This window comes from Ranitomeya variabilis, chromosome 1 (assembly GCF_051348905.1).
Source record: "Ranitomeya variabilis isolate aRanVar5 chromosome 1, aRanVar5.hap1, whole genome shotgun sequence".
In the NCBI taxonomy this organism is placed as follows: Eukaryota; Metazoa; Chordata; class Amphibia; order Anura; family Dendrobatidae; genus Ranitomeya; species Ranitomeya variabilis.
In genome coordinates, this window is record NC_135232.1 from 911974923 (window position 1) to 911997320 (window position 22398).

At 47.8% G+C, this 22398-nt stretch overlaps 64 pseudogenes; all 64 read right to left on the minus strand.

Moving 5' to 3' along the window:
• Positions 1–132: 132 nt before the first annotated feature.
• On the minus strand, positions 133–306 carry LOC143794370 (U2 spliceosomal RNA; annotated as a pseudogene).
• A 198-nt stretch (positions 307–504) lies between these two features.
• Positions 505–656, minus strand: LOC143794474 (U2 spliceosomal RNA; annotated as a pseudogene).
• A 176-nt stretch (positions 657–832) lies between these two features.
• LOC143801451 (U2 spliceosomal RNA) lies at positions 833–1006 on the minus strand (annotated as a pseudogene).
• A 176-nt stretch (positions 1007–1182) lies between these two features.
• LOC143795129 (U2 spliceosomal RNA) lies at positions 1183–1356 on the minus strand (annotated as a pseudogene).
• Positions 1357–1532: 176 nt separating this feature from the next.
• On the minus strand, positions 1533–1706 carry LOC143794451 (U2 spliceosomal RNA; annotated as a pseudogene).
• A 176-nt stretch (positions 1707–1882) lies between these two features.
• On the minus strand, positions 1883–2056 carry LOC143801434 (U2 spliceosomal RNA; annotated as a pseudogene).
• A 176-nt stretch (positions 2057–2232) lies between these two features.
• Positions 2233–2406, minus strand: LOC143796963 (U2 spliceosomal RNA; annotated as a pseudogene).
• A 198-nt stretch (positions 2407–2604) lies between these two features.
• Positions 2605–2756, minus strand: LOC143796951 (U2 spliceosomal RNA; annotated as a pseudogene).
• A 175-nt stretch (positions 2757–2931) lies between these two features.
• LOC143801511 (U2 spliceosomal RNA) lies at positions 2932–3105 on the minus strand (annotated as a pseudogene).
• A 176-nt stretch (positions 3106–3281) lies between these two features.
• Positions 3282–3455, minus strand: LOC143801512 (U2 spliceosomal RNA; annotated as a pseudogene).
• Positions 3456–3631: 176 nt separating this feature from the next.
• LOC143801452 (U2 spliceosomal RNA) lies at positions 3632–3805 on the minus strand (annotated as a pseudogene).
• Positions 3806–3981: 176 nt separating this feature from the next.
• On the minus strand, positions 3982–4155 carry LOC143796964 (U2 spliceosomal RNA; annotated as a pseudogene).
• Positions 4156–4331: 176 nt separating this feature from the next.
• Positions 4332–4505, minus strand: LOC143796918 (U2 spliceosomal RNA; annotated as a pseudogene).
• A 175-nt stretch (positions 4506–4680) lies between these two features.
• On the minus strand, positions 4681–4854 carry LOC143801369 (U2 spliceosomal RNA; annotated as a pseudogene).
• Positions 4855–5052: 198 nt separating this feature from the next.
• Positions 5053–5204, minus strand: LOC143796048 (U2 spliceosomal RNA; annotated as a pseudogene).
• Positions 5205–5381: 177 nt separating this feature from the next.
• On the minus strand, positions 5382–5554 carry LOC143794853 (U2 spliceosomal RNA; annotated as a pseudogene).
• A 176-nt stretch (positions 5555–5730) lies between these two features.
• Positions 5731–5904, minus strand: LOC143801435 (U2 spliceosomal RNA; annotated as a pseudogene).
• A 176-nt stretch (positions 5905–6080) lies between these two features.
• LOC143796965 (U2 spliceosomal RNA) lies at positions 6081–6254 on the minus strand (annotated as a pseudogene).
• A 198-nt stretch (positions 6255–6452) lies between these two features.
• Positions 6453–6604, minus strand: LOC143797300 (U2 spliceosomal RNA; annotated as a pseudogene).
• A 175-nt stretch (positions 6605–6779) lies between these two features.
• LOC143801513 (U2 spliceosomal RNA) lies at positions 6780–6953 on the minus strand (annotated as a pseudogene).
• A 176-nt stretch (positions 6954–7129) lies between these two features.
• On the minus strand, positions 7130–7303 carry LOC143801514 (U2 spliceosomal RNA; annotated as a pseudogene).
• A 176-nt stretch (positions 7304–7479) lies between these two features.
• LOC143801453 (U2 spliceosomal RNA) lies at positions 7480–7653 on the minus strand (annotated as a pseudogene).
• Positions 7654–7829: 176 nt separating this feature from the next.
• On the minus strand, positions 7830–8003 carry LOC143796966 (U2 spliceosomal RNA; annotated as a pseudogene).
• A 176-nt stretch (positions 8004–8179) lies between these two features.
• On the minus strand, positions 8180–8353 carry LOC143794452 (U2 spliceosomal RNA; annotated as a pseudogene).
• Positions 8354–8529: 176 nt separating this feature from the next.
• Positions 8530–8703, minus strand: LOC143801436 (U2 spliceosomal RNA; annotated as a pseudogene).
• A 176-nt stretch (positions 8704–8879) lies between these two features.
• On the minus strand, positions 8880–9053 carry LOC143796967 (U2 spliceosomal RNA; annotated as a pseudogene).
• A 198-nt stretch (positions 9054–9251) lies between these two features.
• Positions 9252–9403, minus strand: LOC143796952 (U2 spliceosomal RNA; annotated as a pseudogene).
• A 175-nt stretch (positions 9404–9578) lies between these two features.
• LOC143801515 (U2 spliceosomal RNA) lies at positions 9579–9752 on the minus strand (annotated as a pseudogene).
• Positions 9753–9928: 176 nt separating this feature from the next.
• On the minus strand, positions 9929–10102 carry LOC143801516 (U2 spliceosomal RNA; annotated as a pseudogene).
• A 176-nt stretch (positions 10103–10278) lies between these two features.
• On the minus strand, positions 10279–10452 carry LOC143801454 (U2 spliceosomal RNA; annotated as a pseudogene).
• A 176-nt stretch (positions 10453–10628) lies between these two features.
• On the minus strand, positions 10629–10802 carry LOC143796968 (U2 spliceosomal RNA; annotated as a pseudogene).
• Positions 10803–10978: 176 nt separating this feature from the next.
• Positions 10979–11152, minus strand: LOC143796919 (U2 spliceosomal RNA; annotated as a pseudogene).
• Positions 11153–11327: 175 nt separating this feature from the next.
• On the minus strand, positions 11328–11501 carry LOC143801371 (U2 spliceosomal RNA; annotated as a pseudogene).
• Positions 11502–11699: 198 nt separating this feature from the next.
• Positions 11700–11851, minus strand: LOC143796049 (U2 spliceosomal RNA; annotated as a pseudogene).
• A 177-nt stretch (positions 11852–12028) lies between these two features.
• Positions 12029–12201, minus strand: LOC143794854 (U2 spliceosomal RNA; annotated as a pseudogene).
• Positions 12202–12377: 176 nt separating this feature from the next.
• Positions 12378–12551, minus strand: LOC143794453 (U2 spliceosomal RNA; annotated as a pseudogene).
• A 176-nt stretch (positions 12552–12727) lies between these two features.
• On the minus strand, positions 12728–12901 carry LOC143801437 (U2 spliceosomal RNA; annotated as a pseudogene).
• A 176-nt stretch (positions 12902–13077) lies between these two features.
• Positions 13078–13251, minus strand: LOC143796969 (U2 spliceosomal RNA; annotated as a pseudogene).
• A 198-nt stretch (positions 13252–13449) lies between these two features.
• Positions 13450–13601, minus strand: LOC143797301 (U2 spliceosomal RNA; annotated as a pseudogene).
• A 175-nt stretch (positions 13602–13776) lies between these two features.
• On the minus strand, positions 13777–13950 carry LOC143801517 (U2 spliceosomal RNA; annotated as a pseudogene).
• Positions 13951–14126: 176 nt separating this feature from the next.
• On the minus strand, positions 14127–14300 carry LOC143801518 (U2 spliceosomal RNA; annotated as a pseudogene).
• Positions 14301–14476: 176 nt separating this feature from the next.
• Positions 14477–14650, minus strand: LOC143801455 (U2 spliceosomal RNA; annotated as a pseudogene).
• Positions 14651–14826: 176 nt separating this feature from the next.
• Positions 14827–15000, minus strand: LOC143796970 (U2 spliceosomal RNA; annotated as a pseudogene).
• A 176-nt stretch (positions 15001–15176) lies between these two features.
• Positions 15177–15350, minus strand: LOC143796921 (U2 spliceosomal RNA; annotated as a pseudogene).
• Positions 15351–15525: 175 nt separating this feature from the next.
• Positions 15526–15699, minus strand: LOC143801372 (U2 spliceosomal RNA; annotated as a pseudogene).
• Positions 15700–15897: 198 nt separating this feature from the next.
• LOC143796051 (U2 spliceosomal RNA) lies at positions 15898–16049 on the minus strand (annotated as a pseudogene).
• A 177-nt stretch (positions 16050–16226) lies between these two features.
• Positions 16227–16399, minus strand: LOC143794855 (U2 spliceosomal RNA; annotated as a pseudogene).
• Positions 16400–16575: 176 nt separating this feature from the next.
• On the minus strand, positions 16576–16749 carry LOC143794454 (U2 spliceosomal RNA; annotated as a pseudogene).
• A 176-nt stretch (positions 16750–16925) lies between these two features.
• On the minus strand, positions 16926–17099 carry LOC143801439 (U2 spliceosomal RNA; annotated as a pseudogene).
• Positions 17100–17275: 176 nt separating this feature from the next.
• Positions 17276–17449, minus strand: LOC143796971 (U2 spliceosomal RNA; annotated as a pseudogene).
• Positions 17450–17647: 198 nt separating this feature from the next.
• On the minus strand, positions 17648–17799 carry LOC143797302 (U2 spliceosomal RNA; annotated as a pseudogene).
• A 175-nt stretch (positions 17800–17974) lies between these two features.
• Positions 17975–18148, minus strand: LOC143801519 (U2 spliceosomal RNA; annotated as a pseudogene).
• A 176-nt stretch (positions 18149–18324) lies between these two features.
• On the minus strand, positions 18325–18498 carry LOC143801521 (U2 spliceosomal RNA; annotated as a pseudogene).
• Positions 18499–18674: 176 nt separating this feature from the next.
• Positions 18675–18848, minus strand: LOC143801456 (U2 spliceosomal RNA; annotated as a pseudogene).
• Positions 18849–19024: 176 nt separating this feature from the next.
• Positions 19025–19198, minus strand: LOC143796972 (U2 spliceosomal RNA; annotated as a pseudogene).
• A 176-nt stretch (positions 19199–19374) lies between these two features.
• Positions 19375–19548, minus strand: LOC143796922 (U2 spliceosomal RNA; annotated as a pseudogene).
• A 175-nt stretch (positions 19549–19723) lies between these two features.
• Positions 19724–19897, minus strand: LOC143801373 (U2 spliceosomal RNA; annotated as a pseudogene).
• Positions 19898–20095: 198 nt separating this feature from the next.
• Positions 20096–20247, minus strand: LOC143796244 (U2 spliceosomal RNA; annotated as a pseudogene).
• A 176-nt stretch (positions 20248–20423) lies between these two features.
• On the minus strand, positions 20424–20597 carry LOC143794820 (U2 spliceosomal RNA; annotated as a pseudogene).
• Positions 20598–20773: 176 nt separating this feature from the next.
• Positions 20774–20947, minus strand: LOC143796877 (U2 spliceosomal RNA; annotated as a pseudogene).
• A 176-nt stretch (positions 20948–21123) lies between these two features.
• On the minus strand, positions 21124–21297 carry LOC143794516 (U2 spliceosomal RNA; annotated as a pseudogene).
• Positions 21298–21473: 176 nt separating this feature from the next.
• Positions 21474–21647, minus strand: LOC143794126 (U2 spliceosomal RNA; annotated as a pseudogene).
• A 176-nt stretch (positions 21648–21823) lies between these two features.
• LOC143796278 (U2 spliceosomal RNA) lies at positions 21824–21997 on the minus strand (annotated as a pseudogene).
• Positions 21998–22173: 176 nt separating this feature from the next.
• On the minus strand, positions 22174–22347 carry LOC143794371 (U2 spliceosomal RNA; annotated as a pseudogene).
• Positions 22348–22398: the final 51 nt, after the last annotated feature.

Consider the following 22398-nt stretch of genomic DNA (forward strand, 5'->3'; position numbering starts at 1 on the left):
CGACACCCACTGTGGAGACGTAGCAAAATATTGCCGCAGGGAAGACATTTCCAGAAACTCTGGATGATCTGTCGATGACAGTTCTGCGGTGTGCATGTGTTCAAGCTGTGCGCAACGCGTTTTGAATCTGCATAACCACACCCTCCACCCCCGTGAAGGTTCCGTGCGACAAAGCAAGCTCCATTTCCAGCTCCCTGTTCCAAAAATCCATTTAATATATGGTCCCCAAATAGGGGACGTATCAGCTATTAAACTAATAAGAACAGACACTACGCTTGATCTTGAGCCATTTGGCCGAGAAGAGATGATCAGAAATGGTTTGCCACTTGGGCCGCACCAAGGCCTGCAACCGACACTTACTGTGGAGACGTAGCAAAAGATAGCCGCAGGGAAGACATTTCCAGAAACTCTGGATGCTCTGTCGATGACAGTTCTGCGGTGTGCATGTGTTCAAGCTGTGCGCAACGCGTTTTGAATCTGCATAACCACACCCTCCATCCCCGTGAAGGTTCCATGTGACAGAGCAAGCTCCATTTCCAGCTCCCTGTTCCAAAAATCCATTTAATATATGGTCCCCAAATAGGGGACGTATCAGATATTAAACTAATAAGAACAGACACTACGCTTGATCTTGAGCCATTTGGCCGAGAAGAGATGATCAGAAATGGTTTGCCACTTGGGCCGCACCAAGGCCTACAACCGACACCCACTGTGCAGACGTAGCAAAAGATTGCGGAAGGGAAGACATTTCCAGAAACTCTGGATGCTCTGTCGATGACAGTTCTGCGGTGTGCATGTGTTCAAGCTGTGCGCAACGCGTTTTGAATCTGCATAACCACACCCTCCATCCCCGTGAAGGTTCCGAGTGACAGAGCAAGCTCCATTTCCAGCTCCCTGTTCCAAAAATCCATTTAATATATGGTCCCCAAATAGGGGACGTATCAGATATTAAACTAATAAGAACAGACACTACGCTTGATCTTGAGCCATTTGGCCGAGAAGAGATGATCAGAAATGGTTTGCCACTTGGGCCGCACCAAGGCCTACAACCGACACCCACTGTGGAGACGTAGCAAAAGATTGCCGCAGGGAAGACATTTCCAGAAACTCTGGATGCTCTGTCGATGACAGTTCTGCGGTGTGCATGTGTTCAAGCTGTGCGCAACGCATTTTGAATCTGCATAACCACACCCTCCATCCCCGTGAAGGTTCCGTGTGACAAAGCAAGCTCCATTTCCAGCTCCCTGTTCCAAAAATCCATTTAATATATGGTCCCCAAATAGGGGACGTATCAGATATTAAACTAATAAGAACAGACACTACGCTTGATCTTGAGCCATTTGGCCGAGAAGAGATGATCAGAAATGGTTTGCCACTTGGGCCGCACCAAGGCCTACAACCGACACCAACTGTGGAGACGTAGCAAAAGATTGCCGCAGGGAAGACATTTCCAGAAACTCTGGATGCTCTGTCGATGACAGTTCTGCGGTGTGCATGTGTTCAAGCTGTGCGCAACGCGTTTTGAATCTGCATAACCACACCCTCCATCCCCGTGAAGGTTCCGTGTGACAGAGCAAGCTCCATTTCCAGCTCCCTGGTCCAAAAATCCATTTAATATATGGTCCCCAAATAGGGGACGTATCAGATATTAAACTAATAAGAACAGACACTACGCTTGATCTTGAGCCATTTGGCCGAGAAGAGATGATCAGAAATGGTTTGCCACTTGGGCCGCACCAAGGCCTACAACCGACACCCACTGTGGAGACGTAGCAAAAGATTGCCGCAGGGAAGACATTTCCAGAAACTCTGGATGCTCTGTCGACGACAGTTCTGCGGTGTGCATGTGTTCAAGCTGTGCGCAACGCATTTTGAATCTGCATAACCACACCCTCCATCCCCGTGAAGGTTCCGAGTGACAGAGCAAGCTCCATTTCCAGCTCCCTGTTCCAAAAATCCATTTAATATATGGTCCCCAAATAGGGGACGTATCAGATATTAAACTAATAAGAACAGACACTACGCTTGATCTTGAGCCATTTGGCCGAGAAGAGATGATCAGAAATGGTTTGCCACTTGGGCCGCACCAAGGCCTACAACCGACAGCCACTGTGGAGACGTAGCAAAAGATTGCCGCAGGGAAGACATTTCCAGAAACTCTGGACGCTCTGTCGATGACAGTTCTGCGGTGTGCATGTGTTCAAGCTGTGCGCAACGCATTTTGAATCTGCATAACCACACCCTCCATCCCCGTGAAGGTTCCGTGTGACAAAGCAAGCTCCATTTCCAGCTCCCTGTTCCAAAAATCCATTTAATATATGGTCCCCAAATAGGGGACGTATCAGATATTAAACTAATTAGAACAGACACTACGCTTGATCTTGAGCCATTTGGCCGAGAAGAGATGATCAGAAATGGTTTGCCACTTGGGCCGCACCAAGGCCTACAACCGACACCAACTGTGGAGACGTAGCAAAAGATTGCCGCAGGGAAGACATTTCCAGAAACTCTGGATGCTCTGTCGATGACAGTTCTGCGGTGTGCATGTGTTCAAGCTGTGCGCAACGCGTTTTGAATCTGCATAACCACACCCACCATCCCCGTGAAGGTTCCGTGTGACAAAGCAAGCTCCATTTCCAGCTCCCTGTTCCAAAAATTTATTTAATATATGGTCCCCAAATAGGGGACGTATCAGATATTAAACTAATAAGAACAGACACTACGCTTGATTTTGAGCCATTTGGCCGAGAAGAGATGATCAGAAATGGTTTGCCACTTGGGCCACACCAAGGCCTACAACCGACATCCACTGTGAGACGTAGCAAAAGATTGCCGCAGGGAAGACATTTCCAGAAACTCTGGATGCTCTATCGATGACAGTTCTGCGGTGTGCATGTGTTCAAGCTGTGCGCAACGCGTTTTGAATCTGCATAACCACACCCTCCATCCCCGTGAAGGTTCCGTGCGACAAAGCAAGCTCCATTTCCAGCTCCCTGTTCCAAAAATCCATTTAATATATGGTCCCCAAATAGGGGACGTATCAGATATTAAACTAATAAGAACAGACACTACACTTGATCTTGAGCCATTTGGCCGAGAAGAGATGATCAGAAATGGTTTGCCACTTGGGCCGCACCAAGGCCTACAACCGACACCCACTGTGGAGACGTAGCAAAAGATTGCCGCAGGGAAGACATTTCCAGAAACTCTGGATGCTCTATCGATGACAGTTCTGCGGTGTGCATGTGTTCAAGCTGTGCGCAACGCGTTTTGAATCTGCATAACCACACCCTCCATCCCCGTGAAGGTTCCGTGCGACAAAGCAAGCTCCATTTCCAGCTCCCTGTTCCAAAAATCCATTTAATATATGGTCCCCAAATAGGGGACGTATCAGATATTAAACTAATAAGAACAGACACTACACTTGATCTTGAGCCATTTGGCCGAGAAGAGATGATCAGAAATGGTTTGCCACTTGGGCCGCACCAAGGCCTACAACCGACACCCACTGTGGAGACGTAGCAAAAGATTGCCGCAGGGAAGACATTTCCAGAAACTCTGGATGCTCTGTCGACGACAGTTCTGCGGTGTGCATGTGTTCAAGCTGTGTGCAACGTGTTTTGAATCTGCATAACCACACCCTCCATCCCCGTGAAGGTTCCGAGTGACAGAGCAAGCTCCATTTCCAGCTCCCTGTTCCAAAAATCCATTTAATATATGGTCCCCAAATAGGGGACGTATCAGATATTAAACTAATAAGAACAGACACTACGCTTGATCTTGAGCCATTTGGCCGAGAAGAGATGATCAGAAATGGTTTGCCACTTGGGCCGCACCAAGGCCTACAACCGACACCCACTGTGGAGACGTAGCAAAAGATTGCCGCAGGGAAGACATTTCCAGAAACTCTGGATGCTCTGTCGATGACAGTTCTGCGGTGTGCATGTGTTCAAGCTGTGCGCAACGCATTTTGAATCTGCATAACCACACCCTCCATCCCCGTGAAGGTTCCGTGTGACAAAGCAAGCTCCATTTCCAGCTCCCTGTTCCAAAAATCCATTTAATATATGGTCCCCAAATAGGGGACGTATCAGATATTAAACTAATTAGAACAGACACTACGCTTGATCTTGAGCCATTTGGCCGAGAAGAGATGATCAGAAATGGTTTGCCACTTGGGCCGCACCAAGGCCTACAACCGACACCAACTGTGGAGACGTAGCAAAAGATTGCCGCAGGGAAGACATTTCCAGAAACTCTGGATGCTCTGTCGATGACAGTTCTGCGGTGTGCATGTGTTCAAGCTGTGCGCAACGCGTTTTGAATCTGCATAACCACACCCTCCATCCCCGTGAAGGTTCCGTGTGACAAAGCAAGCTCCATTTCCAGCTCCCTGTTCCAAAAATTTATTTAATATATGGTCCCCAAATAGGGGACGTATCAGATATTAAACTAATAAGAACAGACACTACGCTTGATTTTGAGCCATTTGGCCGAGAAGAGATGATCAGAAATGGTTTGCCACTTGGGCCACACCAAGGCCTACAACCGACATCCACTGTGAGACGTAGCAAAAGATTACCGCAGGGAAGACATTTCCAGAAACTCTGGATGCTCTATCGATGACAGTTCTGCGGTGTGCATGTGTTCAAGCTGTGCGCAACGCGTTTTGAATCTGCATAACTACACCCTCCATCCCCGTGAAGGTTCCGTGCGACAAAGCAAGCTCCATTTCCAGCTCCCTGTTCCAAAAATCCATTTAATATATGGTCCCCAAATAGGGGACGTATCAGATATTAAACTAATAAGAACAGACACTACACTTGATCTTGAGCCATTTGGCCGAGAAGAGATGATCAGAAATGGTTTGCCACTTGGGCCGCACCAAGGCCTACAACCGACACCCACTGTGGAGACGTAGCAAAAGATTGCCGCAGGGAAGACATTTCCAGAAACTCTGGATGCTCTGTCGATGACAGTTCTGCGGTGTGCATGTGTTCAAGCTGTGCGCAACGCGTTTTGAATCTGCATAACCACACCCTTCATCCCCGTGAAGGTTCCGTGTGACAAAGCAAGCTCCATTTCCAGCTCCCTGTTCCAAAAATCCATTTAATGTATGGTCCCCAAATAGGGGACGTATCAGATATTAAACTAATAAGAACAGACACTACGCTTGATCTTGAGCCATTTGGCCGAGAAGAGATGATCAGAAATGGTTTGCCACTTGGGCCGCACCAAGGCCTACAACCGACATCCACTGTGGAGACGTAGCAAAAGATTGCCGCAGGGAAGACATTTCCAGAAACTCTGGATGCTCTGTCGATGACAGTTCTGCGGTGTGCATGTGTTCAAGCTGTGCGCAACGCGTTTTGAATCTGCATAACCACAACCTCCATCCCCGTGAAGGTTCCGTGTGACAAAGCAAGCTCCATTTCCAGCTCCCAGTTCCAAAAATCCATTTAATATATGGTCCCCAAATAGGGGACGTATCAGATATTAAACTAATAAGAACAGACACTACGCTTGATCTTGAGCCATTTGGCCGAGAAGAGATGATCAGAAATGGTTTGCCACTTGGGCCGCACCAAGGCCTACAACCGACACCCACTGTGGAGACGTAGCAAAAGATTGCCGCAGGGAAGACATTTCCAGAAACTCTGGATGCTCTGTCGACGACAGTTCTGCGGTGTGCATGTGTTCAAGCTGTGCGCAACGCATTTTGAATCTGCATAACCACACCCTCCATCCCCGTGAAGGTTCCGAGTGACAGAGCAAGCTCCATTTCCAGCTCCCTGTTCCAAAAATCCATTTAATATATGGTCCCCAAATAGGGGACGTATCAGATATTAAACTAATAAGAACAGACACTACGCTTGATCTTGAGCCATTTGGCCGAGAAGAGATGATCAGAAATGGTTTGCCACTTGGGCCGCACCAAGGCCTACAACCGACACCCACTGTGGAGACATAGCAAAAGATTGCCGCAGGGAAGACATTTCCAGAAACTCTGGACACTCTGTCGATGACAGTTCTGCGGTGTGCATGTGTTCAAGCTGTGCGCAACGCATTTTGAATCTGCATAACCACACCCTCCATCCCCGTGAAGGTTCCGTGTGACAAAGCAAGCTCCATTTCCAGCTCCCTGTTCCAAAAATCCATTTAATATATGGTCCCCAAATAGGGGACGTATCAGATATTAAACTAATTAGAACAGACACTACGCTTGATCTTGAGCCATTTGGCCGAGAAGAGATGATCAGAAATGGTTTGCCACTTGGGCCGCACCAAGGCCTACAACCGACACCAACTGTGGAGACGTAGCAAAAGATTGCCGCAGGGAAGACATTTCCAGAAACTCTGGATGCTCTGTCGATGACAGTTCTGCGGTGTGCATGTGTTCAAGCTGTGCGCAACGCGTTTTGAATCTGCATAACCACACCCACCATCCCCGTGAAGGTTCCGTGTGACAAAGCAAGCTCCATTTCCAGCTCCCTGTTCCAAAAATTTATTTAATATATGGTCCCCAAATAGGGGACGTATCAGATATTAAACTAATAAGAACAGACACTACGCTTGATTTTGAGCCATTTGACCGAGAAGAGATGATCAGAAATGGTTTGCCACTTGGGCCACACCAAGGCCTACAACCGACATCCACTGTGAGACGTAGCAAAAGATTGCCGCAGGGAAGACATTTCCAGAAACTCTGGATGCTCTATCGATGACAGTTCTGCGGTGTGCATGTGTTCAAGCTGTGCGCAACGCGTTTTGAATCTGCATAACCACACCCTCCATCCCCGTGAAGGTTCCGTGCGACAAAGCAAGCTCCATTTCCAGCTCCCTGTTCCAAAAATCCATTTAATATATGGTCCCCAAATAGGGGACGTATCAGATATTAAACTAATAAGAACAGACACTACACTTGATCTTGAGCCATTTGGCCGAGAAGAGATGATCAGAAATGGTTTGCCACTTGGGCCGCACCAAGGCCTACAACCGACACCCACTGTGGAGACGTAGCAAAAGATTGCCGCAGGGAAGACATTTCCAGAAACTCTGGATGCTCTATCGATGACAGTTCTGCGGTGTGCATGTGTTCAAGCTGTGCGCAACGCGTTTTGAATCTGCATAACCACACCCTCCATCCCCGTGAAGGTTCCGTGCGACAAAGCAAGCTCCATTTCCAGCTCCCTGTTCCAAAAATCCATTTAATATATGGTCCCCAAATAGGGGACGTATCAGATATTAAACTAATAAGAACAGACACTACACTTGATCTTGAGCCATTTGGCCGAGAAGAGATGATCAGAAATGGTTTGCCACTTGGGCCGCACCAAGGCCTACAACCGACACCCACTGTGGAGACGTAGCAAAAGATTGCCGCAGGGAAGACATTTCCAGAAACTCTGGATGCTCTGTCGACGACAGTTCTGCCGTGTGCATGTGTTCAAGCTGTGTGCAACGTGTTTTGAATCTGCATAACCACACCCTCCATCCCCGTGAAGGTTCCGAGTGACAGAGCAAGCTCCATTTCCAGCTCCCTGTTCCAAAAATCCATTTAATATATGGTCCCCAAATAGGGGACGTATCAGATATTAAACTAATAAGAACAGACACTACGCTTGATCTTGAGCCATTTGGCCGAGAAGAGATGATCAGAAATGGTTTGCCACTTGGGCCGCACCAAGGCCTACAACCGACACCCACTGTGGAGACGTAGCAAAAGATTGCCGCAGGGAAGACATTTCCAGAAACTCTGGATGCTCTGTCGATGACAGTTCTGCGGTGTGCATGTGTTCAAGCTGTGCGCAACGCATTTTGAATCTGCATAACCACACCCTCCATCCCCGTGAAGGTTCCGTGTGACAAAGCAAGCTCCATTTCCAGCTCCCTGTTCCAAAAATCCATTTAATATATGGTCCCCAAATAGGGGACGTATCAGATATTAAACTAATTAGAACAGACACTACGCTTGATCTTGAGCCATTTGGCCGAGAAGAGATGATCAGAAATGGTTTGCCACTTGGGCCGCACCAAGGCCTACAACCGACACCAACTGTGGAGACGTAGCAAAAGATTGCCGCAGGGAAGACATTTCCAGAAACTCTGGATGCTCTGTCGATGACAGTTCTGCGGTGTGCATGTGTTCAAGCTGTGCGCAACGCGTTTTGAATCTGCATAACCACACCCTCCATCCCCGTGAAGGTTCCGTGTGACAGAGCAAGCTCCATTTCCAGCTCCCTGGTCCAAAAATCCATTTAATATATGGTCCCCAAATAGGGGACGTATCAGATATTAAACTAATAAGAACAGACACTACGCTTGATCTTGAGCCATTTGGCCGAGAAGAGATGATCAGAAATGGTTTGCCACTTGGGCCGCACCAAGGCCTACAACCGACACCCACTGTGGAGACGTAGCAAAAGATTGCCGCAGGGAAGACATTTCCAGAAACTCTGGATGCTCTGTCGACGACAGTTCTGCGGTGTGCATGTGTTCAAGCTGTGCGCAACGCATTTTGAATCTGCATAACCACACCCTCCATCCCCGTGAAGGTTCCGAGTGACAGAGCAAGCTCCATTTCCAGCTCCCTGTTCCAAAAATCCATTTAATATATGGTCCCCAAATAGGGGACGTATCAGATATTAAACTAATAAGAACAGACACTACGCTTGATCTTGAGCCATTTGGCCGAGAAGAGATGATCAGAAATGGTTTGCCACTTGGGCCGCACCAAGGCCTACAACCGACAGCCACTGTGGAGACGTAGCAAAAGATTGCCGCAGGGAAGACATTTCCAGAAACTCTGGACGCTCTGTCGATGACAGTTCTGCGGTGTGCATGTGTTCAAGCTGTGCGCAACGCATTTTGAATCTGCATAACCACACCCTCCATCCCCGTGAAGGTTCCGTGTGACAAAGCAAGCTCCATTTCCAGCTCCCTGTTCCAAAAATCCATTTAATATATGGTCCCCAAATAGGGGACGTATCAGATATTAAACTAATTAGAACAGACACTACGCTTGATCTTGAGCCATTTGGCCGAGAAGAGATGATCAGAAATGGTTTGCCACTTGGGCCGCACCAAGGCCTACAACCGACACCAACTGTGGAGACGTAGCAAAAGATTGCCGCAGGGAAGACATTTCCAGAAACTCTGGATGCTCTGTCGATGACAGTTCTGCGGTGTGCATGTGTTCAAGCTGTGCGCAACGCGTTTTGAATCTGCATAACCACACCCACCATCCCCGTGAAGGTTCCGTGTGACAAAGCAAGCTCCATTTCCAGCTCCCTGTTCCAAAAATTTATTTAATATATGGTCCCCAAATAGGGGACGTATCAGATATTAAACTAATAAGAACAGACACTACGCTTGATTTTGAGCCATTTGGCCGAGAAGAGATGATCAGAAATGGTTTGCCACTTGGGCCACACCAAGGCCTACAACCGACATCCACTGTGAGACGTAGCAAAAGATTGCCGCAGGGAAGACATTTCCAGAAACTCTGGATGCTCTATCGATGACAGTTCTGCGGTGTGCATGTGTTCAAGCTGTGCGCAACGCGTTTTGAATCTGCATAACCACACCCTCCATCCCCGTGAAGGTTCCGTGCGACAAAGCAAGCTCCATTTCCAGCTCCCTGTTCCAAAAATCCATTTAATATATGGTCCCCAAATAGGGGACGTATCAGATATTAAACTAATAAGAACAGACACTACACTTGATCTTGAGCCATTTGGCCGAGAAGAGATGATCAGAAATGGTTTGCCACTTGGGCCGCACCAAGGCCTACAACCGACACCCACTGTGGAGACGTAGCAAAAGATTGCCGCAGGGAAGACATTTCCAGAAACTCTGGATGCTCTATCGATGACAGTTCTGCGGTGTGCATGTGTTCAAGCTGTGCGCAACGCGTTTTGAATCTGCATAACCACACCCTCCATCCCCGTGAAGGTTCCGTGCGACAAAGCAAGCTCCATTTCCAGCTCCCTGTTCCAAAAATCCATTTAATATATGGTCCCCAAATAGGGGACGTATCAGATATTAAACTAATAAGAACAGACACTACACTTGATCTTGAGCCATTTGGCCGAGAAGAGATGATCAGAAATGGTTTGCCACTTGGGCCGCACCAAGGCCTACAACCGACACCCACTGTGGAGACGTAGCAAAAGATTGCCGCAGGGAAGACATTTCCAGAAACTCTGGATGCTCTGTCGACGACAGTTCTGCGGTGTGCATGTGTTCAAGCTGTGTGCAACGTGTTTTGAATCTGCATAACCACACCCTCCATCCCCGTGAAGGTTCCGAGTGACAGAGCAAGCTCCATTTCCAGCTCCCTGTTCCAAAAATCCATTTAATATATGGTCCCCAAATAGGGGACGTATCAGATATTAAACTAATAAGAACAGACACTACGCTTGATCTTGAGCCATTTGGCCGAGAAGAGATGATCAGAAATGGTTTGCCACTTGGGCCGCACCAAGGCCTACAACCGACACCCACTGTGGAGACGTAGCAAAAGATTGCCGCAGGGAAGACATTTCCAGAAACTCTGGATGCTCTGTCGATGACAGTTCTGCGGTGTGCATGTGTTCAAGCTGTGCGCAACGCATTTTGAATCTGCATAACCACACCCTCCATCCCCGTGAAGGTTCCGTGTGACAAAGCAAGCTCCATTTCCAGCTCCCTGTTCCAAAAATCCATTTAATATATGGTCCCCAAATAGGGGACGTATCAGATATTAAACTAATTAGAACAGACACTACGCTTGATCTTGAGCCATTTGGCCGAGAAGAGATGATCAGAAATGGTTTGCCACTTGGGCCGCACCAAGGCCTACAACCGACACCAACTGTGGAGACGTAGCAAAAGATTGCCGCAGGGAAGACATTTCCAGAAACTCTGGATGCTCTGTCGATGACAGTTCTGCGGTGTGCATGTGTTCAAGCTGTGCGCAACGCGTTTTGAATCTGCATAACCACACCCTCCATCCCCGTGAAGGTTCCGTGTGACAAAGCAAGCTCCATTTCCAGCTCCCTGTTCCAAAAATTTATTTAATATATGGTCCCCAAATAGGGGACGTATCAGATATTAAACTAATAAGAACAGACACTACGCTTGATTTTGAGCCATTTGGCCGAGAAGAGATGATCAGAAATGGTTTGCCACTTGGGCCACACCAAGGCCTACAACCGACATCCACTGTGAGACGTAGCAAAAGATTACCGCAGGGAAGACATTTCCAGAAACTCTGGATGCTCTATCGATGACAGTTCTGCGGTGTGCATGTGTTCAAGCTGTGCGCAACGCGTTTTGAATCTGCATAACTACACCCTCCATCCCCGTGAAGGTTCCGTGCGACAAAGCAAGCTCCATTTCCAGCTCCCTGTTCCAAAAATCCATTTAATATATGGTCCCCAAATAGGGGACGTATCAGATATTAAACTAATAAGAACAGACACTACACTTGATCTTGAGCCATTTGGCCGAGAAGAGATGATCAGAAATGGTTTGCCACTTGGGCCGCACCAAGGCCTACAACCGACACCCACTGTGGAGACGTAGCAAAAGATTGCCGCAGGGAAGACATTTCCAGAAACTCTGGATGCTCTGTCGATGACAGTTCTGCGGTGTGCATGTGTTCAAGCTGTGCGCAACGCGTTTTGAATCTGCATAACCACACCCTTCATCCCCGTGAAGGTTCCGTGTGACAAAGCAAGCTCCATTTCCAGCTCCCTGTTCCAAAAATCCATTTAATGTATGGTCCCCAAATAGGGGACGTATCAGATATTAAACTAATAAGAACAGACACTACGCTTGATCTTGAGCCATTTGGCCGAGAAGAGATGATCAGAAATGGTTTGCCACTTGGGCCGCACCAAGGCCTACAACCGACATCCACTGTGGAGACGTAGCAAAAGATTGCCGCAGGGAAGACATTTCCAGAAACTCTGGATGCTCTGTCGATGACAGTTCTGCGGTGTGCATGTGTTCAAGCTGTGCGCAACGCGTTTTGAATCTGCATAACCACAACCTCCATCCCCGTGAAGGTTCCGTGTGACAAAGCAAGCTCCATTTCCAGCTCCCAGTTCCAAAAATCCATTTAATATATGGTCCCCAAATAGGGGACGTATCAGATATTAAACTAATAAGAACAGACACTACGCTTGATCTTGAGCCATTTGGCCGAGAAGAGATGATCAGAAATGGTTTGCCACTTGGGCCGCACCAAGGCCTACAACCGACACCCACTGTGGAGACGTAGCAAAAGATTGCCGCAGGAAAGACATTTCCAGAAACTCTGGATGCTCTATCGATGACAGTTCTGCGGTGTGCATGTGTTCAAGCTGTGCACAATGCGTTTTGAATCTGCATAACCACACCCTCCATCCCCGTGAAGGTTCCGTGTGACAGAGCAAGCTCCATTTCCAGCTCCCTGGTCCAAAAATCCATTTAATATATGGTCCCCAAATAGGGGACGTATCAGATATTAAACTAATAAGAACAGACACTACGCTTGATCTTGAGCCATTTGGCCGAGAAGAGATGATCAGAAATGGTTTGCCACTTGGGCCGCACCAAGGCCTACAACCGACACCCACTGTGGAGACGTAGCAAAAGATTGCCGCAGGGAAGACATTTCCAGAAACTCTGGATGCTCTGTCGACGACAGTTCTGCGGTGTGCATGTGTTCAAGCTGTGCGCAACGCATTTTGAATCTGCATAACCACACCCTCCATCCCCGTGAAGGTTCCGAGTGACAGAGCAAGCTCCATTTCCAGCTCCCTGTTCCAAAAATCCATTTAATATATGGTCCCCAAATAGGGGACGTATCAGATATTAAACTAATAAGAACAGACACTACGCTTGATCTTGAGCCATTTGGCCGAGAAGAGATGATCAGAAATGGTTTGCCACTTGGGCCGCACCAAGGCCTACAACCGACACCCACTGTGGAGACATAGCAAAAGATTGCCGCAGGGAAGACATTTCCAGAAACTCTGGACACTCTGTCGATGACAGTTCTGCGGTGTGCATGTGTTCAAGCTGTGCGCAACGCATTTTGAATCTGCATAACCACACCCTCCATCCCCGTGAAGGTTCCGTGTGACAAAGCAAGCTCCATTTCCAGCTCCCTGTTCCAAAAATCCATTTAATATATGGTCCCCAAATAGGGGACGTATCAGATATTAAACTAATTAGAACAGACACTACGCTTGATCTTGAGCCATTTGGCCGAGAAGAGATGATCAGAAATGGTTTGCCACTTGGGCCGCACCAAGGCCTACAACCGACACCAACTGTGGAGACGTAGCAAAAGATTGCCGCAGGGAAGACATTTCCAGAAACTCTGGATGCTCTGTCGATGACAGTTCTGCGGTGTGCATGTGTTCAAGCTGTGCGCAACGCGTTTTGAATCTGCATAACCACACCCACCATCCCCGTGAAGGTTCCGTGTGACAAAGCAAGCTCCATTTCCAGCTCCCTGTTCCAAAAATTTATTTAATATATGGTCCCCAAATAGGGGACGTATCAGATATTAAACTAATAAGAACAGACACTACGCTTGATTTTGAGCCATTTGACCGAGAAGAGATGATCAGAAATGGTTTGCCACTTGGGCCACACCAAGGCCTACAACCGACATCCACTGTGAGACGTAGCAAAAGATTGCCGCAGGGAAGACATTTCCAGAAACTCTGGATGCTCTATCGATGACAGTTCTGCGGTGTGCATGTGTTCAAGCTGTGCGCAACGCGTTTTGAATCTGCATAACCACACCCTCCATCCCCGTGAAGGTTCCGTGCGACAAAGCAAGCTCCATTTCCAGCTCCCTGTTCCAAAAATCCATTTAATATATGGTCCCCAAATAGGGGACGTATCAGATATTAAACTAATAAGAACAGACACTACACTTGATCTTGAGCCATTTGGCCGAGAAGAGATGATCAGAAATGGTTTGCCACTTGGGCCGCACCAAGGCCTACAACCGACACCCACTGTGGAGACGTAGCAAAAGATTGCCGCAGGGAAGACATTTCCAGAAACTCTGGATGCTCTATCGATGACAGTTCTGCGGTGTGCATGTGTTCAAGCTGTGCGCAACGCGTTTTGAATCTGCATAACCACACCCTCCATCCCCGTGAAGGTTCCGTGCGACAAAGCAAGCTCCATTTCCAGCTCCCTGTTCCAAAAATCCATTTAATATATGGTCCCCAAATAGGGGACGTATCAGATATTAAACTAATAAGAACAGACACTACACTTGATCTTGAGCCATTTGGCCGAGAAGAGATGATCAGAAATGGTTTGCCACTTGGGCCGCACCAAGGCCTACAACCGACACCCACTGTGGAGACGTAGCAAAAGATTGCCGCAGGGAAGACATTTCCAGAAACTCTGGATGCTCTGTCGACGACAGTTCTGCCGTGTGCATGTGTTCAAGCTGTGTGCAACGTGTTTTGAATCTGCATAACCACACCCTCCATCCCCGTGAAGGTTCCGAGTGACAGAGCAAGCTCCATTTCCAGCTCCCTGTTCCAAAAATCCATTTAATATATGGTCCCCAAATAGGGGACGTATCAGATATTAAACTAATAAGAACAGACACTACGCTTGATCTTGAGCCATTTGGCCGAGAAGAGATGATCAGAAATGGTTTGCCACTTGGGCCGCACCAAGGCCTACAACCGACACCCACTGTGGAGACGTAGCAAAAGATTGCCGCAGGGAAGACATTTCCAGAAACTCTGGATGCTCTGTCGATGACAGTTCTGCGGTGTGCATGTGTTCAAGCTGTGCGCAACGCATTTTGAATCTGCATAACCACACCCTCCATCCCCGTGAAGGTTCCGTGTGACAAAGCAAGCTCCATTTCCAGCTCCCTGTTCCAAAAATCCATTTAATATATGGTCCCCAAATAGGGGACGTATCAGATATTAAACTAATTAGAACAGACACTACGCTTGATCTTGAGCCATTTGGCCGAGAAGAGATGATCAGAAATGGTTTGCCACTTGGGCCGCACCAAGGCCTACAACCGACACCAACTGTGGAGACGTAGCAAAAGATTGCCGCAGGGAAGACATTTCCAGAAACTCTGGATGCTCTGTCGATGACAGTTCTGCGGTGTGCATGTGTTCAAGCTGTGCGCAACGCGTTTTGAATCTGCATAACCACACCCTCCATCCCCGTGAAGGTTCCGTGTGACAAAGCAAGCTCCATTTCCAGCTCCCTGTTCCAAAAATTTATTTAATATATGGTCCCCAAATAGGGGACGTATCAGATATTAAACTAATAAGAACAGACACTACGCTTGATTTTGAGCCATTTGGCCGAGAAGAGATGATCAGAAATGGTTTGCCACTTGGGCCACACCAAGGCCTACAACCGACATCCACTGTGAGACGTAGCAAAAGATTACCGCAGGGAAGACATTTCCAGAAACTCTGGATGCTCTATCGATGACAGTTCTGCGGTGTGCATGTGTTCAAGCTGTGCGCAACGCGTTTTGAATCTGCATAACTACACCCTCCATCCCCGTGAAGGTTCCGTGCGACAAAGCAAGCTCCATTTCCAGCTCCCTGTTCCAAAAATCCATTTAATATATGGTCCCCAAATAGGGGACGTATCAGATATTAAACTAATAAGAACAGACACTACACTTGATCTTGAGCCATTTGGCCGAGAAGAGATGATCAGAAATGGTTTGCCACTTGGGCCGCACCAAGGCCTACAACCGACACCCACTGTGGAGACGTAGCAAAAGATTGCCGCAGGGAAGACATTTCCAGAAACTCTGGATGCTCTGTCGATGACAGTTCTGCGGTGTGCATGTGTTCAAGCTGTGCGCAACGCGTTTTGAATCTGCATAACCACACCCTTCATCCCCGTGAAGGTTCCGTGTGACAAAGCAAGCTCCATTTCCAGCTCCCTGTTCCAAAAATCCATTTAATGTATGGTCCCCAAATAGGGGACGTATCAGATATTAAACTAATAAGAACAGACACTACGCTTGATCTTGAGCCATTTGGCCGAGAAGAGATGATCAGAAATGGTTTGCCACTTGGGCCGCACCAAGGCCTACAACCGACATCCACTGTGGAGACGTAGCAAAAGATTGCCGCAGGGAAGACATTTCCAGAAACTCTGGATGCTCTGTCGATGACAGTTCTGCGGTGTGCATGTGTTCAAGCTGTGCGCAACGCGTTTTGAATCTGCATAACCACAACCTCCATCCCCGTGAAGGTTCCGTGTGACAAAGCAAGCTCCATTTCCAGCTCCCAGTTCCAAAAATCCATTTAATATATGGTCCCCAAATAGGGGACGTATCAGATATTAAACTAATAAGAACAGACACTACGCTTGATCTTGAGCCATTTGGCCGAGAAGAGATGATCAGAAATGGTTTGCCACTTGGGCCGCACCAAGGCCTACAACCGACACCCACTGTGGAGACGTAGCAAAAGATTGCCGCAGGAAAGACATTTCCAGAAACTCTGGATGCTCTATCGATGACAGTTCTGCGGTGTGCATGTGTTCAAGCTGTGCACAATGCGTTTTGAATCTGCATAACCACACCCTCCATCCCCGTGAAGGTTCCGTGTGACAGAGCAAGCTCCATTTCCAGCTCCCTGGTCCAAAAATCCATTTAATATATGGTCCCCAAATAGGGGACGTATCAGATATTAAACTAATAAGAACAGACACTACGCTTGATCTTGAGCCATTTGGCCGAGAAGAGATGATCAGAAATGGTTTGCCACTTGGGCCGCACCAAGGCCTACAACCGACACCCACTGTGGAGACGTAGCAAAAGATTGCCGCAGGGAAGACATTTCCAGAAACTCTGGATGCTCTGTCGACGACAGTTCTGCGGTGTGCATGTGTTCAAGCTGTGCGCAACGCATTTTGAATCTGCATAACCACACCCTCCATCCCCGTGAAGGTTCCGAGTGACAGAGCAAGCTCCATTTCCAGCTCCCTGTTCCAAAAATCCATTTAATATATGGTCCCCAAATAGGGGACGTATCAGATATTAAACTAATAAGAACAGACACTACGCTTGATCTTGAGCCATTTGGCCGAGAAGAGATGATCAGAAATGGTTTGCCACTTGGGCCGCACCAAGGCCTACAACCGACACCCACTGTGGAGACATAGCAAAAGATTGCCGCAGGGAAGACATTTCCAGAAACTCTGGACACTCTGTCGATGACAGTTCTGCGGTGTGCATGTGTTCAAGCTGTGCGCAACGCATTTTGAATCTGCATAACCACACCCTCCATCCCCGTGAAGGTTCCGTGTGACAAAGCAAGCTCCATTTCCAGCTCCCTGTTCCAAAAATCCATTTAATATATGGTCCCCAAATAGGGGACGTATCAGATATTAAACTAATTAGAACAGACACTACGCTTGATCTTGAGCCATTTGGCCGAGAAGAGATGATCAGAAATGGTTTGCCACTTGGGCCGCACCAAGGCCTACAACCGACACCAACTGTGGAGACGTAGCAAAAGATTGCCGCAGGGAAGACATTTCCAGAAACTCTGGATGCTCTGTCGATGACAGTTCTGCGGTGTGCATGTGTTCAAGCTGTGCGCAACGCGTTTTGAATCTGCATAACCACACCCACCATCCCCGTGAAGGTTCCGTGTGACAAAGCAAGCTCCATTTCCAGCTCCCTGTTCCAAAAATTTATTTAATATATGGTCCCCAAATAGGGGACGTATCAGATATTAAACTAATAAGAACAGACACTACGCTTGATTTTGAGCCATTTGACCGAGAAGAGATGATCAGAAATGGTTTGCCACTTGGGCCACACCAAGGCCTACAACCGACATCCACTGTGAGACGTAGCAAAAGATTGCCGCAGGGAAGACATTTCCAGAAACTCTGGATGCTCTATCGATGACAGTTCTGCGGTGTGCATGTGTTCAAGCTGTGCGCAACGCGTTTTGAATCTGCATAACCACACCCTCCATCCCCGTGAAGGTTCCGTGCGACAAAGCAAGCTCCATTTCCAGCTCCCTGTTCCAAAAATCCATTTAATATATGGTCCCCAAATAGGGGACGTATCAGATATTAAACTAATAAGAACAGACACTACACTTGATCTTGAGCCATTTGGCCGAGAAGAGATGATCAGAAATGGTTTGCCACTTGGGCCGCACCAAGGCCTACAACCGACACCCACTGTGGAGACGTAGCAAAAGATTGCCGCAGGGAAGACATTTCCAGAAACTCTGGATGCTCTATCGATGACAGTTCTGCGGTGTGCATGTGTTCAAGCTGTGCGCAACGCGTTTTGAATCTGCATAACCACACCCTCCATCCCCGTGAAGGTTCCGTGCGACAAAGCAAGCTCCATTTCCAGCTCCCTGTTCCAAAAATCCATTTAATATATGGTCCCCAAATAGGGGACGTATCAGATATTAAACTAATAAGAACAGACACTACACTTGATCTTGAGCCATTTGGCCGAGAAGAGATGATCAGAAATGGTTTGCCACTTGGGCCGCACCAAGGCCTACAACCGACACCCACTGTGGAGACGTAGCAAAAGATTGCCGCAGGGAAGACATTTCCAGAAACTCTGGATGCTCTGTCGACGACAGTTCTGCCGTGTGCATGTGTTCAAGCTGTGTGCAACGTGTTTTGAATCTGCATAACCACACCCTCCATCCCCGTGAAGGTTCCGAGTGACAGAGCAAGCTCCATTTCCAGCTCCCTGTTCCAAAAATCCATTTAATATATGGTCCCCAAATAGGGGACGTATCAGATATTAAACTAATAAGAACAGACACTACGCTTGATCTTGAGCCATTTGGCCGAGAAGAGATGATCAGAAATGGTTTGCCACTTGGGCCGCACCAAGGCCTACAACCGACACCCACTGTGGAGACGTAGCAAAAGATTGCCGCAGGGAAGACATTTCCAGAAACTCTGGATGCTCTGTCGATGACAGTTCTGCGGTGTGCATGTGTTCAAGCTGTGCGCAACGCATTTTGAATCTGCATAACCACACCCTCCATCCCCGTGAAGGTTCCGTGTGACAAAGCAAGCTCCATTTCCAGCTCCCTGTTCCAAAAATCCATTTAATATATGGTCCCCAAATAGGGGACGTATCAGATATTAAACTAATTAGAACAGACACTACGCTTGATCTTGAGCCATTTGGCCGAGAAGAGATGATCAGAAATGGTTTGCCACTTGGGCCGCACCAAGGCCTACAACCGACACCAACTGTGGAGACGTAGCAAAAGATTGCCGCAGGGAAGACATTTCCAGAAACTCTGGATGCTCTGTCGATGACAGTTCTGCGGTGTGCATGTGTTCAAGCTGTGCGCAACGCGTTTTGAATCTGCATAACCACACCCTCCATCCCCGTGAAGGTTCCGTGTGACAAAGCAAGCTCCATTTCCAGCTCCCTGTTCCAAAAATTTATTTAATATATGGTCCCCAAATAGGGGACGTATCAGATATTAAACTAATAAGAACAGACACTACGCTTGATTTTGAGCCATTTGGCCGAGAAGAGATGATCAGAAATGGTTTGCCACTTGGGCCACACCAAGGCCTACAACCGACATCCACTGTGAGACGTAGCAAAAGATTGCCGCAGGGAAGACATTTCCAGAAACTCTGGATGCTCTATCGATGACAGTTCTGCGGTGTGCATGTGTTCAAGCTGTGCGCAACGCGTTTTGAATCTGCATAACTACACCCTCCATCCCCGTGAAGGTTCCGTGCGACAAAGCAAGCTCCATTTCCAGCTCCCTGTTCCAAAAATCCATTTAATATATGGTCCCCAAATAGGGGACGTATCAGATATTAAACTAATAAGAACAGACACTACACTTGATCTTGAGCCATTTGGCCGAGAAGAGATGATCAGAAATGGTTTGCCACTTGGGCCGCACCAAGGCCTACAACTGACACCCACTGTGGAGACGTAGCAAAAGATTGCCGCAGGGAAGACATTTCCAGAAACTCTGGATGCTCTGTCGATGACAGTTCTGCGGTGTGCATGTGTTCAAGCTGTGCGCAACGCGTTTTGAATCTGCATAACCACACCCTTCATCCCCGTGAAGGTTCCGTGTGACAAAGCAAGCTCCATTTCCAGCTCCCTGTTCCAAAAATCCATTTAATGTATGGTCCCCAAATAGGGGACGTATCAGATATTAAACTAATAAGAACAGACACTACGCTTGATCTTGAGCCATTTGGCCGAGAAGAAATGATCAGAAATGGTTTGCCACTTGGGCCGCACCAAGGCCTACAACCGACATCCACTGTGGAGACGTAGCAAAAGATTGCCGCAGGGAAGACATTTCCAGAAACTCTGGATGCTCTGTCGATGACAGTTCTGCGGTGTGCATGTGTTCAAGCTGTGCGCAACGCGTTTTGAATCTGCATAACCACACCCTCCATCCCCGTGAAGGTTCCGTGTGACAAAGCAAGCTCCATTTCCAGCTCCCAGTTCCAAAAATCCATTTAATATATGGTCCCCAAATAGGGGACGTATCAGATATTAAACTAATAAGAACAGACACTACGCTTGATCTTGAGCCATTTGGCCGAGAAGAGATGATCAGAAATGGTTTGCCACTTGGGCCGCACCAAGGCCTACAACCGACACCCACTGTGGAGACATAGCAAAAGATTGCCGCAGGAAAGACATTTCCAGAAACTCTGGATGCTCTATCGATGACAGTTCTGCGGTGTGCATGTGTTCAAGCTGTGCACAATGCGTTTTGAATCTGCATAACCACACCCTCCATCCCCGTGAAGGTTCCGTGTGACAAAGCAAGCTCCATTTCCAGCTCCCTGTTCCAAAAATCCATTTAATATATGGTCCCCAAATAGGGGACGTATCAGATATTAAACTAATAAGAACAGACACTACGCTTCATCTTGAGCCATTTGGCCGAGAAGAGATGATCAAAAATGGTTTGCCACTTGGGCCGCACCAAGGCCTACAACCGACACCCACTGTGGAGACGTAGCAAAAGATTGCCGCAGGGAAGACATTTCCAGAAACTCTGGATGCTCTGTCGACGACAGTTCTGCGGTGTGCATGTGTTCAAGCTGTGCGCAACGCGTTTTGAATCTGCATAACCACACCCTCCATCCCCGTGAAGGTTCCGTGTGACAAAGCAAGCTCCATTTCCAGCTCCCTGTTCCAAAAATCCATTTAATATATTGTCCCCAAATAGGGGACGTATCAGATATTAAACTAATAAGAACAGACACTACGCTTGATCTTGAGCCATTTGGCCAAGAAGAGATGATCAGAAATGGTTTGCCACTTGGGCCGCACCAAGGAATACAACCGACACCCACTGTGGAGACGTAGCAAAAGATTGCCGCAGGGAAGACATTTCCAGAAACTCTGGATGATCTGTCAATCATAGTTCTGCGGTGTGCATGTGTTCAAGCTGTGCGCAACGCGTTTTGAATCTGCATAACCACACCCTCCACCCCCGTGAAGGTTCCGTGCGACAAAGCAAGCTCCATTTCCAGCTCCCTGTTCCAAAAATCCATTTAATATATTGTCCCCAAATAGGGGACGTATCAGATATTAAACTAATAAGAACAGACACTACGCTTGATCTTGAGCCATTTGGCCAAGAAGAGATGATCAGAAATGGTTTGCCACTTGGGCCGCACCAAGGCCTACAACCGACACCCACTGTGGAGACGTAGCAAAAGATTGCCGCAGGGAAGACATTTCCAGAAACTCTGGATGATCTGTCAATCATAGTTCTGCGGTGTGCATGTGTTCAAGCTGTGCGCAACGCGTTTTGAATCTGCATAACCACACCCTCCATCCCCGTGAAGGTTCCGTGTGACAAAGCAAGCTCCATTTCCAGCTCCCTGTTCCAAAAATCCATTTAATATATGGTCCCCAAATAGGGGATGTATCAGATATTAAACTAATAAGAACAGACACTACGCTTGATCTTGAGCCATTTGGCCGAGAAGAGATGATCAGAAATGGTTTGCCACTTGGGCCGCACCAAGGCCTACAACCGACACCCACTGTGGAGACGTAGCAAAATATTGCCGCAGGGAAGACATTTCCAGAAACTCTGGATGATCTGTCGATGACAGTTCTGCGGTGTGCATGTGTTCAAGCTGTGCGCAACGCGTTTTGAATCTGCATAACCACACCCTCCACCCCCGTGAAGGTTCCGTGCGACAAAGCAAGCTCCATTTCCAGCTCCCTGTTCCAAAAATCCATTTAATATATGGTCCCCAAATAGGGGACGTATCAGCTATTAAACTAATAAGAACAGACACTACGCTTGATCTTGAGCCATTTGGCCGAGAAGAGATGATCAGAAATGGTTTGCCACTTGGGCCGCACCAAGGCCTGCAACCGACACT